Here is a 20,556-nt window from a genome sequence, read left to right as displayed (position 1 = left end):
AAATAGAGAAACCAAATTCCTTCTGCATCTCTCTCCTTCTGTTTACCTCCCAGGGGCAAATAAATAGTAATCACTGTATAGTCAGCTTGATATCCTTCCAGATCTTTTATTCTCTGTGCCTGTGTATGTAGTTTTATTTCATGTGTGTAGTTTTTTTTTTTCACATTCCATGTATGGGTCTGCATTCTGTCCTCTAACCAAAATGGTGTATATCTTTTCATGTCAGTAAGTATAGTCCTGTCTCTGTCTTTAACTGCTACATAGTATTCCTTTGCATAGAGCTTTCATAGTTTTAGTTCCATTGAAGAAAATTAAAAGCAGTGCTCTCATACTTGTTTTACATGAGCTTACCATTGTAGAGCTGGAAGTTGTAAAGATCCTTTGGTTTCTTCAAGTTTGTTTCCCAAAACTGTGAGAGGAAGCAAAAATTAGTTAAGCAGTTGGTTTATTTCCACTTTTAAAAAATGCCTGGATTGTGTTGTAGTGCTTTAGGCATATGATTTCTTGCAGTTGAAGTGGCATTGTGGCTGCATCGCTGAGCTCCCCCTTGGAGTTGGAAAGATCAAAAATGATCACAGTTTTTCTGCAGTGAGATAGGATGGGTAAGAGCAGCTAGCTTACCTTAGGCGGCACAGATCTCTGATGACTGTAACCAGAAAGCAAGATGTTCACTGAGGGTAGGCGCTCCGTGTTTTCCTGTTCATTGTTAGATCTCACGCACCCCCCATTGTGCTCAGTGTGACCAAGACATGACGGTGTAGGAATGAATGAATGGTGCACAAGGTTCCCTCATGTGACGCATGTCCATCTTCGGGCCATGAGTTGAAAGTAACCTAGTGGTTAAGGCTGCAGAGATTGGCCTTGAATTTCATTGGTATTAACACATCTATAAGGCTGAGCATTTACATTTCTTTTTTTTTTTTCCCAGAAGACCAATTTTATTTTTACCCATTTATAGTAATATTTGCAGTGTTAGAATGTACTTAATATATAATTAAGTAAATCCGATCATTTATCCAAGAGCTTGTGTTGTTTTGCTCTCTTGTTGTCTTTACTTTCTTGTATAAGTAGTGTTTCTGTCTGTCTCTCACTCTTTCCCTCTCCCTCTCTCTTTTTCAGGTGGTTTAACATTACGTTATTATCTAAGTTTCTTAGGAAACTGTGGCCAAACCTTTCAAAATGAACAGCTCTGATGAGTAGTTTTTAGTGCATCTCTCGCCCGTGGTTCCTGTCTTGATTGTTTCTATATTGAGGATGCTTGCTGTTTTCAGTTCAGTTAGTAAGCATTTTCTGAGGGCCTACTTTGTGATGGACCTGATTCTATGCTGGGGGTACAGAAACGAATAAACTGTGGTCCTGACTGACCCTCCTGCGTCTCAGTGCTCAGAGGGAGAATCCAAGAATAAGAGTATCAGTGTTATGTGGCAAGTGCAATTATAGGGGTATATGCTGGACTATAATTTTGTGCTTTGGCATTAATTTGGCCATTCTGAGATTGAGACCATCTGTAGACTAGGAGGTTAAAGTATCTCAGTGCTTCATCATGCTTCATATTATTATGCATTATTACTTTTGGAGAACCTACAGTTGAATAACTAGTTTTTAGGATGTGTGTAGCATTCTTCCCTCTTTCAATTTCTTGGATGGAAGCTGCTCTGTTAGAGCAAAAGACTGAAAACTATCTCTGGCCTCAACTTCTACTTGTTGCTGGGAAAAAACCTCTTCTCCCATAATTGTTTCTTTTTTTGTTTGTTTGCGGTTGGATCTTTATAAAAGTCTATATAGACCTGTATTTCCATCCCACTAGAATGGAAATAGAATGTAATCTCTATGATGGTAGAACTTTTTTTTTTCCACAGATGTATTCCAGCAGTTAGAATAGTGCCTGGCGGGCGTATAGCAGACTTGCAGTAAATACTGTTTAATGAATGATATGTGACAACACCCTATCTAGAAGACCGAGTGAATCTTTAATGCACAGATCTTGTTTGAAAGCAAGGGGTTGTGTTCCGATTCTTTATGTGTAGCTTTGTTGATTCCATGTAGCTTGGCAGCAGCACCTCAAAACCTCATAACCAGTATCATTTGCTGGGGTTACTGAAGATTCCTACTGCAGTGCTTACCCAGGGCTAAGGAGATAGGCCTTAAATGAAATCATCTTCGGGGCCTGCGACATTAAAGTAAAATCTTGGTGGAGGAGTGAACCCTCACAGTCCCAGGGAACTTTTTGGGTATATCCTGCGGAGGCAGAAGTTCTTACCTTTTTGGTTATGGCATCATGGGAAGAGCTCTTGGAATTCCCTGGGACACCTGTCTACTAGGTCAGGAAAGCTGAGGCAATTTATTGTTGTGTTTAAGAGCTGAGGATCTACAACCAGACTCCTTGTTGGAATCTTGATACTGCCATTTCCCAATGTGTAATCCGCAGCAAATTACTTATTTTGTGTTTCAGATGCCTCATCTGTAAAAATGGGAATAAAATAGTGCCTAACTCATAGTGTGGTTTAGGGATTAATATAGGCAAAGAGCTTAGAACATGCCTGGTACAGAATACCAGTGCTCAGTACTCATATTTACTTATTGGATACAGAAGGAATGCGTGCCTTTTTACTCATTTGTATTCTAATGTGCTTTCCTGAGAAGTGTGAGAAGGCACAGAGGTACAGCTGATGTTCTGGGAATTTCACAGTGGCAGGGTGTGGAGGTGTATGGAGGCTGGTGGGAGGTGTGTTGAGCATTAGGTGGCACATTGCATCAGCTCCTAAGGCCCTCATCCAACACTGTGTGGAAAACAGGTGGAGAACCTTTGATCTGGAGAGCTCTAATTATCTCCAAAGTAGGCCATGCTCAATTTGATAGTGTCATGATTTTTAATAATTGAAAATTCCAGAATTGCTGCTATGGGATATAACCCTTTCTTCTTCAAACTCTCTCCTGCGTTTGCTTATACTATTGAGTGAATAGGATGCTCCACCTCCTACACGATGCCCAAATAGCTCTCACTGCCAGACTATTTATTATCTTACTTTTAGCACGTAACTTACTGACATGAGGGATCCCTGGGTGGCGCAGCGGTTTGGCGCCTGCCTTTGGCCCAGGGCGTGATCCTGGAGACCCAGGATCGAATCCCACATCGGGCTCCCGGTGCATGGAGCCTGCTTCTCCTATGCCTATGTCTCTGCGCCTCTCTCTCTCTCTCTCTTTCTCTGTGCCTATCATAAAAAAATAAAAAATAAATAAAAAAAAAACTTACTGACATGATATTGGGTGCTTGAAATTTTCAAGCACCTGGATATGAATCCCAGTTTTGCCAAGCTTCAAGTTTTTTTGTTTGTTAAATGGGTTAAATGTGTCCACCTCATAGGATTGTTGTAAGTATTAATAAAAACAAAATATTTAGCATGGTACCGGGCATGCAGTGTTTCAAATATTAGTTGTAAAGTTAATATATTTGTCCTGATTGGCATGGTGGTCATTATTGTTCTGTGTTTCAAATCAGCAATAAAATACAAATTTGCCCCAATCTTCATTTCTGCTTGGAACTGGAAGACTAAATGTACTGTAACCTTCCTTTTGCAGTCAAGATCTTACTAGCTTCAAGGGCATATAGGGTTCCATGCTGGAACACAGTAGGTCTTGAGAGTTGACTTTTCTGGTCTTGTATTCTAGTTCCTGTCTGCTGAAATGTAGTCCAGATTTTCATTACACATTTCCTTTGGTGGCTTCTCTAATAAAATTGCGGTAATGTGATTTGCATTCTGTCCTTCAATTGAGGCCAGAATTAGGAAGTACATTCAGTGCTTTTGGTAGCAAAATTCTTTAGAGGTCTATGAAATAATTATGTTGGTAATAACAGACAAATTTTTATAAAGTACAACCTCCAGTTTACCCCTTGCCCTAAACATATTGCATTTCTTTTCCTTTGATCTGAAAAACATCACTGCTGATAGGTGGTATCATCTCTCCCTTTTTCAGTTGAGAAAACTGAGGCTCAGAAAGTTGAAATAACTTGTCTAAGTTGTTGTATAGCTGTTCAGTGAGAAAATTGACTCACCTCACAACTTTTTTCTCTCAGAATTAGAAAGCTGAATCCCCAAATTAGGGTCAAAATATTTCCTGGAGAAATTTATAAACAATTTGGCTACATACAGAGCTTAAGCAGAAGAAAGTAAATAGGTGGAAAGAAGGTATGGAGAAGGTTGAGTTGGGCCAACTACCAAGATAAGAAGCAGAGAATATCATTCAAGCACTTTTGGTATTGAACTAATTCATAAAGGCAGTTGCCCTGATGGAGAATTTTTTTGGTAGTGTCACATTTTAACTTGGAGATTCAAAATTCAAACTTAAAAATATATCTACAAGAGAGGGTGAAGATAGTATCGGCGGAAAGAAAAATGTAGCACTAGAAATGTTACATATATTTAACAGAAAAAAATGATCCAGATGAAGTGTTAAAGATATAAGAGCTAGGGCGGCCCGGGTGGCTCAGCGTTTTGGCACCGCCTTCAGCCCGGGGTGTGATCCTGGGGACCCGGGATCGGGCTCCCTGCATGGAGCCTGCTTCTCCCTCTGCTTGTGTCTCTGCCTCTCTCTCTTTCTCTGTGTCTCTCATGAATAAATAAATAAAATCTTAAAAAAAAAAAAAAGATATATGAGCTCAGGGTAGATATGGTTCAGAGAAGGCTAACTGCAGATATTCTTTGATTCGGGCAGAGAAGATTCAGATAAGCTTTCTGGAGTTGTTGCCATAGTATTAAATTATGTCTTTCTAGAAACGAGATCCCAATGTGAAACTTTTATTGGAATTTGTGCAGACAGAGTGCATGGAAGTAAACCCTGAGTACTCACTGCAACTATCTGAGGAGGTGGCTGGGACACGTTTCAGGATCTAATGTGAATTTCATTAGCTGTGTTTTGCTCTGTCCTGTCTGTCCCTCTGAGGCTTTAGCTTTTACCTAAGAAGCTGGCCTTGTTTAACGTTTTCACTTGTTTAAATCTATGTAAGAGGCTTGAATTTTGCATCTTCAATTTACCTATAAACCAGCTGCATATACCTAAGACCTACTAAATATACCCACCTGCTAGCATTCTCTTTCGCAGGATAAACTGGCCTTACCTCCCTTCGTCGTCAACTTGCTCTTCTCAGACTCTGGGTTGGTCAGGGAGGTCCTCATCCACACGGTTGCCCAGGCACCAAAATGTTGAGGTCACTTTTGATTCATCTATTCCAGTCTTGCCAAATCTGGTAGTTCTTCATTTGGAATGTATGGTTTGTCCCTTTTTCTTCATCACTACTACTTAAATGTTTTCCCTTTTTCACTAGAGGAGCAGATCATTGTTTCTTAGTTTTTTCAGAATTCCCATAAGGCTCTCCAAGTAATTTTTGAAAGACATTTTCCTGGATAGTTTCTGTTTCATTTATTTTCGTTATTTAACCAATTTAGTTTTGCAACTAGCATATGTCACTGGAGAGGTGACTCCCTGTTGGAACAGTATGTTTCAGTTCTGCTGAAAGAGCTCGTTTGCATTAGTCAGGGTGGCTTTAGAGGAGTTGAAACATTAGCTGTTAACAGTAATAAAATCACTTTCCTTATATGATTGTTTTGAATTTGAACAAATAATTAAGGTTCAAATAAATAGAAGGTAAAATGTGTTTGAAGACAAATATTTGTAACTCATGATGAGAGAATTCCTACCTCACAAAATTATTTCAGGAACAAGCTAATTATATTTACACCGGGCCAGTGAACATCCAGTCATTTGAGAGAATGACAAAGTATATGATCTTTCACTATTTTAAAAGTGTGTTGATGGGCTTTTTTTTTTTAAGGAAGAATGAATCTTATAATTTATTAATTTAACATTCTACAAATGTTTTTGTAGAAAAGATTATCAGGAATGTAGTCAGCCCTTAATGGCAGTTTCCTTATGGGAAATGTTAAAAGAGAGGACGTAGTTTTTGTTTGAGAGTTACTCTATGTTGAGAACACTGAAACAGTTCAGAAGAGCAATAGAAGCATTAGTAAATTTATATGTCTGCATTTGTTTAGTCAGCAAGTTGACTATGTTTTGTTCAGATAGATTATTTAAAGATCTTTGGTAAAAGACTCCTTCCCCATCAACTGATTTCCAGTATATATCTATTGTGCAACAACCTGTACATGTTTTCAGTTGGAAGTATCATATTATTGAGAGGCATTAAGTTTGCAGTTCAGTAGGAATCAGAGTGGTGTAGTAGAAAGCTTTTCCTGCAAATTGTCTGACACGATGGAAAATTAGCTGTGGGGTATGGGGAAAGCCACACTTCTCTCTCGGCTTTGGTTTCCACTCTGTAGAATTAGAGTTAGACTAAGGTCCCGCCTAGCTCTGAATTTCTGAATTTTTGGTGCCGCCCAAATCACTTCTGAGCGGTTTCTTAGAGAAAGGGGTGTTTGTTCCATAGCCTTTTCTGTTCTTTCAAAGCTAGCCTACGTGTTCTGAAGTTTGGGAAATATTTTTTTTCTCTGAAGTTAAGTGACCTAAACAGATAATAAATTTTGACAGTAGTGTTATTAGTTTTATGCTACCAACAACATTTTAGCAACAGAACAGGATTGTTTCCAAATTAGAAACCTATTAAAATTCAAATGTTGATGAAGAAGGGCTTTAAACACTTTGTTTACATGGAGCCATCCGTAGGGTTATCGGATGCTCATTCTAATAACAACAGCAATAAATAATAAGGTCGTTAAGAGCCTGGATGCTGGGGCCTGTACAACCTGGATCCACATCTGGCTCTGCCACTTACTCCTTTTGAGACCTTGGACAAGTTATAATAATAGCACTTACCCAATAGGTTCACTGAGTAATATATGCCTGGCCTGTGACTCCTTATATGTGTACCTGCTATTTTGAACTTATTTTTTACATTCCAGGGGTCAAGTCCTCCTCTGATACCCCCTTTAGTCTTCATAATAACCTGTGAAAGTGGTACCATCATTATCCTTATGAAGAGACTGAGGTTAAGTAAGATTAACTAACTTGTATCACATAAGAAGTAGGTGCTAGAGTCATGATTCAAACTAGGTTTTTCTGACTCATTCTCACCCAGGTTCCTTCCTCATTCATATACAGTTGACTCTTGAACAATGCAGATTTGAACTGCATGGGTCCACTTATCTGGGGCTTTTTTTTTCCTATACAGTATAGCACTGTAAATATATTTTTCTTATGATTTTCTTAACGTTTTTTTCACAAGTTCTAGTGTAAGAATACAGTATATAGTACATATACAAACTATGTGCTAATTGATTTTGTTATTGGTAAGTCTTCTCGTCAACAGTAGGTTATTAGTAAAGTTTTTGAGGAGTTAAAAGTTTTACTTAGATTTTTGACTGCATGGGGATGGGAATGGGCAACCCTAGCCCTTGGATTGTTCTAGTCAGTTGTATACGGCTCTAAGTCTAGTCTGTTGTGAACTGTAAATGCTCTTAATGATGCCCTGGGCATTGACTTCTGGAGGCAGTCGGTGTTGGAAGACCAAAAGCTCATACAGCGTTTGAATGCCTCCTATCACTAGGATAAGCTGATTTTGACTGCCTCTCTCTCTCTTTTATATCTGGGTCTTTCAGGCCTCAGGGCTTTCTGTGAACTGTTTTCATACCATGTGATTTTATTTATTTCTGCAGACTGACCCAGTGTTGGTACCCACCTCCCAGTTCCTATGACATTGGCCTTGAGTTATAAAACACTACTTTTTTGCTAAGTCTACCTCCTTAATGGAGGAGAGTGAAAATTGTAACGCACAATTATAATGAAGGTAATAACCTGAGCATCCACATAACTCTCCCTTAATTCACCAGATATTTACTGAATATCTAGTGTATGGCATTTTAACCTGGGATTTAGCTCTTGTATTTTTCACTTGGAAATTTAAAAATGGCTTTCCAGTGAAATGTCACTGAAATGTAACATCAGTTGTTACTTATTTACAAAACTTTAGAGTACATTCATTTCAACTACTCATAGTTACTTCTTTTTTCTCTTGAAAATTCTTTTAGAAATAATGGTACACAAATAGGTCTTTGTCATTACTTAACCTTCTTATGACATTACCATATTTAATGCTGAGTAATGCGAATTAGGGTGGGGCCGGGTGTAGACATTTTGAATTTTGAGTTTGGGGTTTTAACTTGACTTGAATTGCTGAGTCAACTTTGTTCAGTATTTTGGAAAAGTATCTTTAAAAAAAAAAAAAGATTTTATTCATGAGAGGGAGAGAGAGAGAGAAGGCAGAGGGAGAAGCAGGCTCCCTGCAGGGAGCCCAATGTGGGATTTGATCCTTGGACCCCGGGATCACAGGGATCATGCCATGAGCCAAAGGCAGATGCTCAACCACTGATCCACCCAGGCATCTCTTCAGAAGTATCTTACATACTATTTGGGTTTCAAATAGTATAACTCTAAAAAGTTAATTGTATTTAAGAAACTCTAAGAAGTTCTGTAAGCACCCTATGAGCTTTATTTTGTAGATAACTGAACAATGTAGATAATGTTGAAGTAATTTTATCCATTTTATTTAGAAAAAAATCTTAGTGTTGGTAATTTTTGTTTGTAAAGGGCCAGATAGTAAATATTTTAGGTTTTTTGGGGCCATTCGCTCTCTGTCACAGCTATTCAACTCTACTAGTGTAGACTACAAGTAGCCATAGAAATACAACTCTTTGGGCATGACTGTGTTTTTATAAAACTTTATTTATGTAGACCTAGTTTGAGAATCTTGAATGGAGTCCAGTGAAGAAGGCACTCCTTAGCCAACAACAGCTGTTTAAACTTCTGGTAGAATTGGCTGCTTAGAGGAGTCACAATAGTGTTTATATAGAAGTAAAAGCCATGGTTTGAAATATCACAGACTGCTAAGAACCACTCTCATTTGGAGTTCGCTTTCCAAAATGTCATGATTTTGCTTTCAGTGAATGCATACAAGAGTCTTGTGTAATATATCATTAATTTGGAAGCTATTACTTGTTCAACTACATGTGCATATTTTAGTTTTCTTTGTACATTTAAAAAAGAGAGATGGAAAAATTCAGTACCATTCAAGAGAGGAACTGCTACTCAATACTTAGGTAGTTATTTGCCAAATCACATTTTGGATTAAGTTTCTATTTTTAACTGACATACCGCCTTAAGTTTGCCAAAATCTGATTGCATTTGGAAGGAAAATGGCATTGTTGCTATTTCCTCTGCATGATAACATCTAAAATAGGCAGCAGCCAACAGAGGAAGAGTGAAGGTAAAGGGAAAAAATATAATACTCTTTGAGCTTGTATTTTTTTTTCCTCCAGCAAATTTCAAATCTAGATTGTGCTTTCCTTTACTCCGATCTTTAGAATACCTTATTTATTTTCTGCATTCCATAATCCCCCTCAGGTAAATATTTTTTGTATTTTAATTAATATGAGTTTACTAACTAACATCTGTATTATTGAGGTATGATTATGAACCATTTTGTTAGAATTTAACCTTCTGATCACATTGACTAATGTTTTTATTCGCAATCTATGTTTTATAGTGTTTCAGTCTGTTTCCCCTCAGTGAGTACTTCTGTTTTAGAGCAGGAGTATAACTGACATAGGTGTACCTATGGCTTTGGAGGCTTAGGAAATGTTTTAAAATAGTAACTTTACAACTACCTTTTAGAGCTTAAGAAATAGAAAAGGTTTAAATCGTCCAGTTTTTAATACTCTGAGTATTTTTGTTTTAGGTCATGTTTTTGTGCACCCTAGTATTATAAAAAATGTATTGTATATGGGATTACAAACAGATTTGGGGTTTGTGACCAGTTTGAGTCTCTAACTGGATGGTGTTTTGCTCAAAGTTTCCTTTATGTTTCTTTTACATAGTAGTGTCAGGATGCCATGCAGTCCCCAGTCTGAATCCCTAGGAGGAAAGTTTTGAACAGGGTTCTAAAAAGTGTGGTTATTAGATTTTGATGTATCTTTTAACATTTATCCCACTTAAAAAGACCAAGAGAACGTGGGATCAAGATGTTGCAAATTTTAACTCTGATGTTTCTTTTCAAAGCAGGTATTTCCTAATATGATGTGGCTATCCTTCTCTATTTAACCTGATTTCATATTTCAACTTTTTGGTCATTCATAAACTGTTGCATGCATACATTTTCAAATAGATTCAATGAATATTTTAAGTGAAATTCATTTTCCTTTATTTTAGGAGCATTATGAATATTCATAAAAGTTCATTTTTGGTCAGATTGATCCATTGAACCCTATATGATAAAACTTCCATTTGTATTTAATCTTAGTGGGATTCCCTTTCAAGAAGTTAGTAGCTGCATTCTAAGTGTATTTAAAACTGTTAGGTTAATAGGAAGAACACTGACTATTGTTAGACAAGAAATCAAAATAGAAGAAGGAAAACCCCCAGCTGTATATCTCCCTGATGGAGTAGATGGAACACTATCCTACGGAAAAAACACAGAGCTGGGAACTAATGATCATTTTAGCAATTGTAATGTGGCAGGCATTCACTTCTTTGGGAATTGATAATACCCTTTGTTTACCATAGAGAGGGGGAAATAAAGGAAGCCTAATTCAGACTTGGTATGGGTAGGGTCCAAGGGAGGATGTCAGGAGATTATTTCTTTTCTTTTTTTTTTTTTTTAAGGTTTTATTTATTTATTCATGAGAGACACACAGAGAGAGAGAGAGAGGCAGAGACACAGGCAGAGGGAGAAGCAGGATCCCTGCAGGAAGCCCGATGTGGGACTGGATCCCTCATCCTGGGATCATGCCCTGGGCCAAAGGCAGATGCTCAACTGCTGAGTCACCCAGGGGTCCCTGGGAGATTATTTCTAAGAGAAGAATGTGAGCTTAACATAGCCAGGCAGGCAAAGGAAAAGAGTATTCTATGAAAAAAAAAAAAAGATTGAGCTATGACATGGAGGTATGAAAGGATGTTAAATATTGGTTATCTCTAGGTATCTAATAGAGAGAGTTGATGAATGAGGAAGTGGAAAGTGGTGGTGTGAAGGATCAGGTTGGAAAGGATTGGTGAGTTTTAAATATTAAGGGCACCAGACTATAGAGCATGTTGATTGGCCTCAAAGCAGCAATAATGGCTAAATGAGTACTGCTGAAATTATTTCTTCTAGGGTATTTTGGCAGAAAATGCCAGGATAATAGGGTGTTGTCATTGAAAACCTGATGGTTGGATTTCAGGCTCTCTGTAGTCTGGGTGGAAAAATGAAGATCTTAGGACCTCACAAGTGAACTCAGGCCCCCTTTATTCTGTGAGGCAAAGTAAGAAAATGATTACTTGCATCCACCTTACTGCCAGGATAAACTGAATTTGTGATAGAAAAAGGTGAAGTTTGTTGGCAATGGCAGGTTCAGCTTTTCTTTACTATTACAACAGCAATCATTGCTTTATTCTGTATGGACCAATTATTATCTTGTGTTGAGTTGGTCTTTTTGCTTTCATTATGTCTCAACTGCATTCTCACATTATCTTGTGTTTATTAACCTTAAAACACAATTTTCATCATGTTATTTCCTTAATTTAAAAATCCACAGTACTACTTTGCCGTCTGGGTTTCATAGAATCTGTAGAACAATCTCTGAATGGAGAGAGGAGTGCTTGGGATGTGCTAGAGATGTGTCTGACTTAATAACACAAATCATATTATTATTGTATATTATCCAAATAAAAGTCTTATTTAGCAAATTTCTCTCACTGTAATTACCCAAGGAATAAGGTCCTCATAGAAGATTATGTGATTGAAGGTACATAGTCTTGGGTTGGTGAATGTGGTGTTCCAAGATTTCCAGCAAAACATTTATTAGTCTGCCATTTGTAATAGTAGGGGGATGCCTGTCTTTGAGGGACAAACCATTGTTACTTAATAATTGATTTTCTCTCATCTCTGACAGTTGGACTATGTACGTGATAAGCAGGAAGAAGATAAAAAGGAAATTTGTCTTTAAAAATCACTTATGTTCTACCTCCTAACATCTTACTTGTCAGTACTCAGAGAACTGCTGCAGTATAGTGATTCTCGTTGTCCCGCAGATTTTCAGGTGCACCAGTGGCATGACCCAACCATCAGTCAGATTTGTGAGCTTTCCCAGCCTGCGTTACGTACTGATTGCCGGGGCAGAACCTTGTTCACAGCACTAGCTCCTGGGCCAGTTCTGATTGGCTTTTGATGGAGGAAGGGGAAAGAGTATCCTTGAAATGTCAGTGTGTTAAGAATAAAACAAAGACCATAGGGTCTAAAAACCAAAACGAAACAAAATAAAACCGAATTTATTCATTTCCCAGGCAAGGAAATCTAGTAAAGAAGTTATCAAGGAAGAAATGCCTGTTTTTTTAGTACTAGAAAGAGCAGTAATGGTGGTTATTCTAATTTAGAGTTGAAAATTAGCATTTTTCAGTAGGATGGAATGAATTTGTAGATCTGGGTATAATTGGTTGAACAGGTCCCATTGTAGTGACCAGCATTTTGTTTTCATATGTCCTAGGCAGGTACTGCTGTACATGGAAAACTTTACTTTTATGAGCTTCTAGGCTCTGTTCCAAAGCTGATTAAATCTCTTCTGAATGTTGTGGACCAACCTACCCTTTCAAGGGTCCCTGTTGGTGTGGTCTAGAGTTGAGTAAGCTCTTGGGTTGGCAGTGAACAGTTGCCACTTTAGATATACTTCTAGAATATTTTCACAGGAAACCCCTGGATCTGTGTATGTTACATGTGGGGAACTGTGGCGCAGTACGTTCAGTTAGACTATAGCTTCCCTCAGCATTTGCCCACCTTCCCAGAGGGTACAGAGTTGTATGTATGAGAGTATTTGATACCTTATTTTTGTTAAGTTATACAAAAGCTTGGGATGGAGATATATATACAATATATATATATATATATTTTAGATTAAAAAGTTTCTTTAAAAATTAATTTCTCTTAATACTTAAATACTTTTACATTTCATTCTTCAACACACTCTTCAAGACTAATTCTCATTCTCTTAGGACTTTCAGCTCTAAGAGAATATGAATTACAGAACTCTCAGAAGGTCTTTTAGATAATTTTGCTGTTATTGGAAGGCCTTGTTATGGATACCCCCAAATCTTTGAGTTTCCATTTGAAAAGCGTGGTACTCAACCATTTATTTTTTTGGAGAGTTTGTGTGACCTCTGATTCTCAGCACTGTTGTAGGTTGCTTTTTTCTTATACCTTGTTACCTAACTGAACACAGTTAATTCATTGCTACTCCAGCTTGTCACCCACTGAAGAGGGTTGGCATGATTTTTGGCAAGGATCATTTAAGCAGTTTTATCTCTTTAAAGACAAGTCAATTAACATTAAAGACAGTCTTAGCTAGAGTTGTCTTTTGCAGATCAAGGAAAGATGAGGAGAGGAAAAGCAAAATCCTTGAAACGTATACAATCCATCTCAGCAAACATGTTTGTGCTTGGGAATGGACGTGTTGATGACCTCTTTTCTGTGAATGGTATGTGAATTTTGAAACAATGGTATTCTCCGTGGTAGCGGAGATTGAGGGTCTTTTTGTTCTTTGACTCAGATTTGGTCTTTGGGAACATTTAATAATATTTCAAATATATCTTTATTTATTTGCTATTTCTAGTTGAGTTTTCGGCGTGTCTATTTCCTGGGGCTGAGGAGAATTGGCAATGTGATTTTTAAAAGGATTTATTTATTTCAACAAATAAGTATGCAATGGTATTGGCATTCCAAAAACCACTAAGGCATAAAATGTTATTGTTATAAATTCATACTGCACAGTACAGTTAAAAATGCATTTAATGTCAGCAAAGGGAAAGATTTTGTTATTTTTCCAATAACTTTAAAATGCAACCAATAGGCCCTATATACGATAACCCTAATTAAACATGGTTTGTAATGTAAATAAGAGCTTGAAATAGCAAGATTTCTGGTGGCTGAATGATTGAATTCCATACTCTAAGAAGCAAGAATTTTTTTTTAATTAAAAATTTCCCCCCAATTTTTATTAAATTCTAGCTTGTTAATATACACTGCAATGTTGGTTTCATGAGTAGAATTCAGTGATCATCAGTTACATACAACACCCAGTACTCATTATATCAAGTGCTTTCCTTAAAACCCATCACCTATTTAGCCCATCCCCCACCCACCACCCTCCATCACCCCTAAGTCGGTTCTCTATCTTTAAGAGTCTTTTATGGTTTGTTTCCCTCTCTCTTTTTTCTTTTTTCTCCCCGTTCCCATATGTTCATCTGCTTTGCTTCTTAAGTTCCACATATGAATGAAATTATCTCATCTTCAAATAGTGAAAGTTTGACTTCTTCCTTGCCAATTTGAACGCCTTTCATTTCTTTTGGTTGTCTGATTGCTGAGGCTAAGACTTCCAGTACTGTGTTAAATAGTGATGGGGAGAGTGGATTTCCTTGTCTTGTTCCTGACTGTAGGGGAGGGGCTCTCATTTTTTTCTATTAAGAATGGTATTAGCTGTGGGTCTTTCGTATATGCTCTTTATGATGTTGATTTATGTTTCCTCTATTCCTACTTTGTTGACAGTTATTTTTTCTTTCTTTCTTTTTTTTTTTTTTTGTTGACAGTTTTTTCAAGAATGAGTGCTGTATTTTGTCAGATGCTTTTTCTGCATCTATTGAAATGATCATATAGTTCTTATCCTTTCTTTTATTAATGTCATATATCACGTTGATTGATTAGCAAATACTGAACCAGCCCTACAGCCTAGGAATAAATTCCAGTCGATCATGGTGAGTCATTCTTTTAATGTACTGTTGAATTTGATTTGCTAATCAAATCAAAGTATCAAGTATCTTGTTGAGAATTTTTCATCCATATTTATCAGGAATATTGGCCTGTAATTGTCTTTTTTTAGTGAGGTCTTTGGTTTTAGAATCAAGGTAATGCTAGCCTTGTAGAATGAATTTGGAAGTTTTCCTTTCATTTCTTTTTTTAGGAACAGTTTGAGAAGAATAGGTATTAATTCTTTTTTAAAAAATCTAGTAGAAACATTTAAAGAAGGAATAATACCTATTCTACTGAAGCTGTTTCAAAAGATAGAAATGGAAAGAAAACTTCCAAACTCATTCTGTGGGGCCAGCATTACCTTGACCCCAAAACCAGACTCCATTGAAAAGTAGAATTATAGACCAATGTCTCTGATGAATATGGATATCAAAATACTCACCAAGATACTAGCCAATAGGATCCAATAACACATTAAAAGGGTTATTCACCGGGACCAGGACCTAATGGGATTTATTCGTGAGATGCAAGGTGGTTCAACATTTGTAAATTAATAAACTTGATAGATCACATTCATCAAAGAAAAGATAAGCATATGATCCTCTCAATTGATGCAGAAGAAGCATTTGACAAAATACAGCATGCTTTCTTGATTAAAACTTTTCAAAGTGTAAGGATAGAGGGAGCATACCCCAATATCCTAAAAGCCTCTACAAAAAGCCCACAGTGAATATCCTTCTCAATGGGGAAAAACTGGAGAGCTTTTCCCTTAAGATCAAGAACACGACGGATGTCTACTCTCACCATTGTTGTTCAACATAGTACTCGAAGTCCTAGTCTCAGCAGTCAGACAACAAAAAGAAATGAAAGGCACTCAGATTGGCAAAGAAGAAGTCAAACTCTCACTCTTCACAGATGACATGATACTATATATGGAAGACCCAAAAGACTCCACCCCAAGATTCCTAGAACTCATACAGCAATTCAGCAACATGGCAGGATACAGAATCAATGTACAGAAATCAGGGGCATTTCTATATGCCAACAATGAGACTGAAAAAAAAGAGAAATTAAGGAATTTATCCCATTTACAATTATACCAAAAACCATGAGATACCTAGGAATAAACCTAACCAAAGAAGTAAAGGATCTGTACTCTAAAAACTACAGAACACTTGTGAAAGAAGTTGAGGAAGACATAAAGAAATGGAAAAACATTCCATGCTCTTGGACTGGAAGAATAAATATTGTGAAAATGTCTATGTTACCCAGAACAATCTACACATTCAGTGCAATCCCTATCAAGATATGATGGACTTTTTTCACAGAGTTGGAACAAATAATCCTAAGATTTGTATGGAACCAGAAGAGCCCAAACAGCCAGAGGAATGTTGAATAAGAAAACCAAAGCTGGGGGCATCACAATGTCTGACTTCAAGTTACATTACAAAGTTGGGATCATTAAGACAGTGTGGTCCTGGCACAAAAAACAGACACATAGATCAATGGAACAGAACAGAGAATCCAGAAATGGACCCTCAACTCTATGGTCAACTCATCTTTGACAAAGCAGGAAAGACTATCCAGTGACAAAAAGACAGTCTCTTCAATAAATGGTGCTGGGAAAATTGGACAGCCACGTGCAGAAGAATGAAACTAGACCATTCTCTTACACCGGACACAAAGATAAACTCAAAATGGATGAAAGATCTAAATGGAGACAAGAATCCATCAAAATCCTAGAGGAGAACACAGGCAACACCCTTTTTGAACTTGGCCACAGCAACTTCTTGCAAGATCCATCTAGGAAGGTGAGGGAAACAAAAGCAAAGATGAACTATTGGAACTTAATCAAGGTAAAAAGCTTCTGCACAGCAAAGGAAACAGCAAAACTAAAAGACAACCTACAGAATGGGAGAAGATATTTGCAAATGACATATCAGATAAAGGGCCAGCATCCAAGATCTATAAAGAACTGATCAAACTCTACACCCAAAAACCAAACAATCCAGTCAAGAAGTGGGCAGAAGACATGAACAGACATTTCTCCAAAGAAGACATAGATTTGGCCAACAAGCACATGAGAAAATGCTCATCACTCATCATTAGGGAAATATAAACCAAAAGCACAATGAGATCCTACCTCACACCAGTGAGAATGGTGAAAATTAAGAAGACAGGAAACAACAGATGTTGGAGAGGATGTGGAGAAAGGGGAACCCTCCTGCACTGTTGGTGGGAATGTGAACTGGTGTAGCCACTCTGGAAGACTGGAAGTTCTTCAAGAATTGCAAATAGAGCTACCCTGTGACCCAGCAAATGCACTACTGGGTATTTACCATAAAGATATGGATGCAGTAAAATGCCGGGACACCTGCACCCCAATGTTCATAGCAGCAATGTCCACAATAGCCATACTATGGAAGGAACCTCAGTGTCCTTCGACAGATGAATGGATAAAGAAGATGCGGTCTGTGTATACACAATGGAATATTACTCAGCCATCAGAAAGGATGAATACCCACCATTTACATTAACATGGTTGGAACTGGAGGGTATTATGCTAAGTGAAACAAGTCAATTAGAGAAAGACAATTATATGGTTTCACTCATGTGGAATATAAGAAATAGTGAAAGGGACTGTAAGGGGAGGGGGGGAAACTGGGGAAAAATGAGAGAGGAAGACAAACCATGAGAGACTCTTGACTCTGGGGAACAAAGGGTTGTGGGAGGGGAAGTGGGTGGGGGGATGGGGTAATCAGGTGACGGGCATTAAGGAGGGCACGTGATGAGCATTGGGTATTATATGTTGGCAAATTAAATTTAAAGAAAATAAAAATTTCTAATATACCAATAAACTAAAAATAAAAGTCTAGTAGAATTTCCTTGGGAAAACATCTGGCCCTAGACTTCTGTTTGTTGGGAGATTTTTTTTTAATTTTTTTTTTTTTTTTAAGATTTATTTGCTTATTTGTGAGAGGTGGGGGGGGGGGTGGCGGCAGAGACATAGAGGGAGAAGCAGGCTTCGTGCAGGGAACCCAATGCGGGACTCGATCCCAGATCCCGGGATCACGCCCTGGGCCGAAGGCAGATGCTAAACTGCTGAGCCACCCAGGTGCCACTCTTGGGAGATTTTTGATGAGCGTTTTAGTTCTTTACTCATTATGGTCTGTTCAAATGGTCTATTTCTTCCTGTTTCAGTTTTAGTAGTTTGTGTGTTTTGAAGAATTTATTCCTTCCAGATTGCCTGGTGGCATATAATTTTTTATAATATACTTTTATGACTGTATTTCTGTGGTGTTGGTTGTGATCTCTCTTTCCTTTCATTTGTGATTATATTTGTTTGGGTCCTTTCTGTTTTCTTTTTGATAAGTCTGGCTAGGTATTTATCAGTTTAATTTTCTTTCAAAGAACCAGTTCTTACTTTCATTGATCTGTTCTATTGGTTTTGTTTCTCTCTCTCTCTCTCTCTCTCTATATATCTATATATATATATATATATATATATATATATATATATATATGTATATATGTGTGTGTATATATATATATATATATTTAAGATTTTTATTTGTTCATTAGAGATACACACACACACACAGAGGCAGAGACACAGAGGGAGAAGCAGGCTCCTCACCAGGAGCCTGATGTGGGACTCTATCCCGGGACCCAGGGATCATGACCTGAACCGAATGCAGGTTCTCAACCACTGAGCCACCCAGGTGCCCCTGTATTGTCATATCTGTTCTCTTCTTTATATTTCCCTTCTCCCGCTGGCTTTAGGCTTTATTTGCTGTTCATTTCCCAGCTCCTTTAGGTGTAAGGTTAGGTTGTGTACTTGAGACTTTTCTTGCTTCTTGAGGTAGGCCTGTATTGCAGTATACTCCCCGCTTAGGACTGCTTTTGCTGCATCCCAGAAGTTTCGGACTGTCATGTTTTCACTTGATCTTAGCCAGAAGTCCAAGAAGCGGTAGGACTTTCATCTTTCCATTTTCATTTGCTTCCGTGTACCTTACTGTTTCATCTTTAATTTCCTGGTTAACCCACTCATTCTTTAGTAGGATGTTTTTTAACCTTCACATATTTGTGATCTTTCCACATTTTTTCTTATGGTTTCTTTCAACTTGTATAGTGTTGTGGTCTGAAAATATGTATGGTATGATCTCAATCTTTTTTGTAAAGTTGAGGGCTGATTTGTGACCCCAGTCATTATGTGATCCATTCTGGAGAATGTTGTGTGCACTGAAGAAGAATGTGCATTCTGCTGCTTTAGGATGAAATGTTCTGTAAAATCCATTGGGTCCAGTGTTTCCTTGTTGGTTTTCTGCTTAGGTAATCTGTCCATTGCTGTAGGTGGGGTGTTAAAGTCCTTTACTATTATTGTATTAGTACCAATGAGTTCCTTTATGTCTGCTATTAATCGTTTTGTATATTTGAGTGCTCCCATGTTGGGGGCAATAAATATTTACAATTGTTAGTTGTTGTTGTTGTTGTTGTTGTTCTTCTTCTTCTTCTTCTCCTCCTCCTCCTCTTCCTCCTTCTCCTCCTTCTCTCCTCCTTCTCCCTTCCTTCTCCCTTCCTTCTCCCTTCCTTTTTTCTTCCTCCTTTTAAAATTTTGTTTATTATTCATGAGAGGCACAGAGAGAGAGGCAGAGACACAGGCAGAGGGAGAAGCAGGCTTCCCGTGGGGAGCACGATGCGGGACTCTGGGATCACTCCCTGAGCCGAAGGCAGACGTTTAACCGCTGAGCCACCCAGGCATCCCTACAATTGATAGATATTCTTGATGAATGGATTCCTTAATTATGATATAATGCCCTTCCACTCTTGTTACAGTCTTTGGTTTAATTAGAAAGTTTTTTTTTATTTTTTATTTTTAAGGATTTTATTTATTTATTTGCAAGAGAAAGAGACAGAACATGAGCAGGGGGAAAGGCAGAGGGCGAGGGAGAAGCAGATTCCCTGCCAACCAGGGAGTTCAATGCAGGGCTTGATCCTAGGACCCTGAGATGACCTGAGCCAAAGGCCGATGCTTAACTGACTGAGCCACTCAGGTGTACCCCACAGTCTTTAGTTTAAAATCTAGTTTCTGATATAAATATGGCTACTCCAGCTTTCTTTTGGCATCCATTAACATGATAGATTGGTTCTCCATCCCCTCACTTGCAACCTGCAGATGTCTTTAGGTCTAAAATGAGTCTCCTGTACACAAAATATAGAAGACTTAAAAAAAAAATCCATTCTGATACCCTATGGCTTTGGATTGGAGCAGTTAGCCCATTTATGTTCAGAGTAATTATTGAAAAGTAATGAATCTAGTGCTATTGTGTTACCTGTAAAGTTGGTGCTTCTGGTGATGTTTTCTGTTCTTTCCTAACCTTTATTGCTTTTGGTCTTTTTTTTCCCCCACTCAGAGTCTCCCTTAATATTTCTTGTAGGGTTGGTTAAAAACTAAGTTTTCCTTTGCCATCCATTCCTTTTGTTTACTTACCTCTTTTTTGCAGCTTCATTATTTCCAATAATTTTATCTTGTATATTACTGATTCATTCCTCTGATTTGTCCATTCTTGTTGTTATGGCATCTGTTTGGCTTTGCATCTTAGTTCTAGCATTTTAAATTTTGGCTTGACTAGCTTCTAGCTCTTTTATCTCTGCACTAAGGATTTCTCCAGTGTCTTCTATGCTTTTTTCAAGTGCTGCTAGTATCCTTATAATTGTTTTAAAGTGTAGTTCAGACCTGTTATATCTGTGTTGATTAAACCCATGTTTGTTATTTCTGG

General features: G+C 37.8%; 1 protein-coding gene across 12 annotated transcripts in view; it reads left to right on the top strand.

Annotated features, from left to right (window-relative positions):
• PEAK1 (pseudopodium enriched atypical kinase 1) overlaps positions 1-20,556 on the top strand; it is a 288,824-nt gene that overhangs the window by 17,304 nt on the left and 250,964 nt on the right. The window lies entirely within an intron of this gene.

Source organism: Nyctereutes procyonoides, unplaced genomic scaffold (genome assembly GCF_905146905.1).
Source record: "Nyctereutes procyonoides isolate TBG_1078 unplaced genomic scaffold, NYPRO_anot_genome, whole genome shotgun sequence".
Taxonomy (NCBI): domain Eukaryota; kingdom Metazoa; phylum Chordata; class Mammalia; order Carnivora; family Canidae; genus Nyctereutes; species Nyctereutes procyonoides.
The sequence above is the reverse complement of the archived record's forward strand: the minus strand, read 5'-3'. Positions and strand labels throughout refer to the sequence as shown.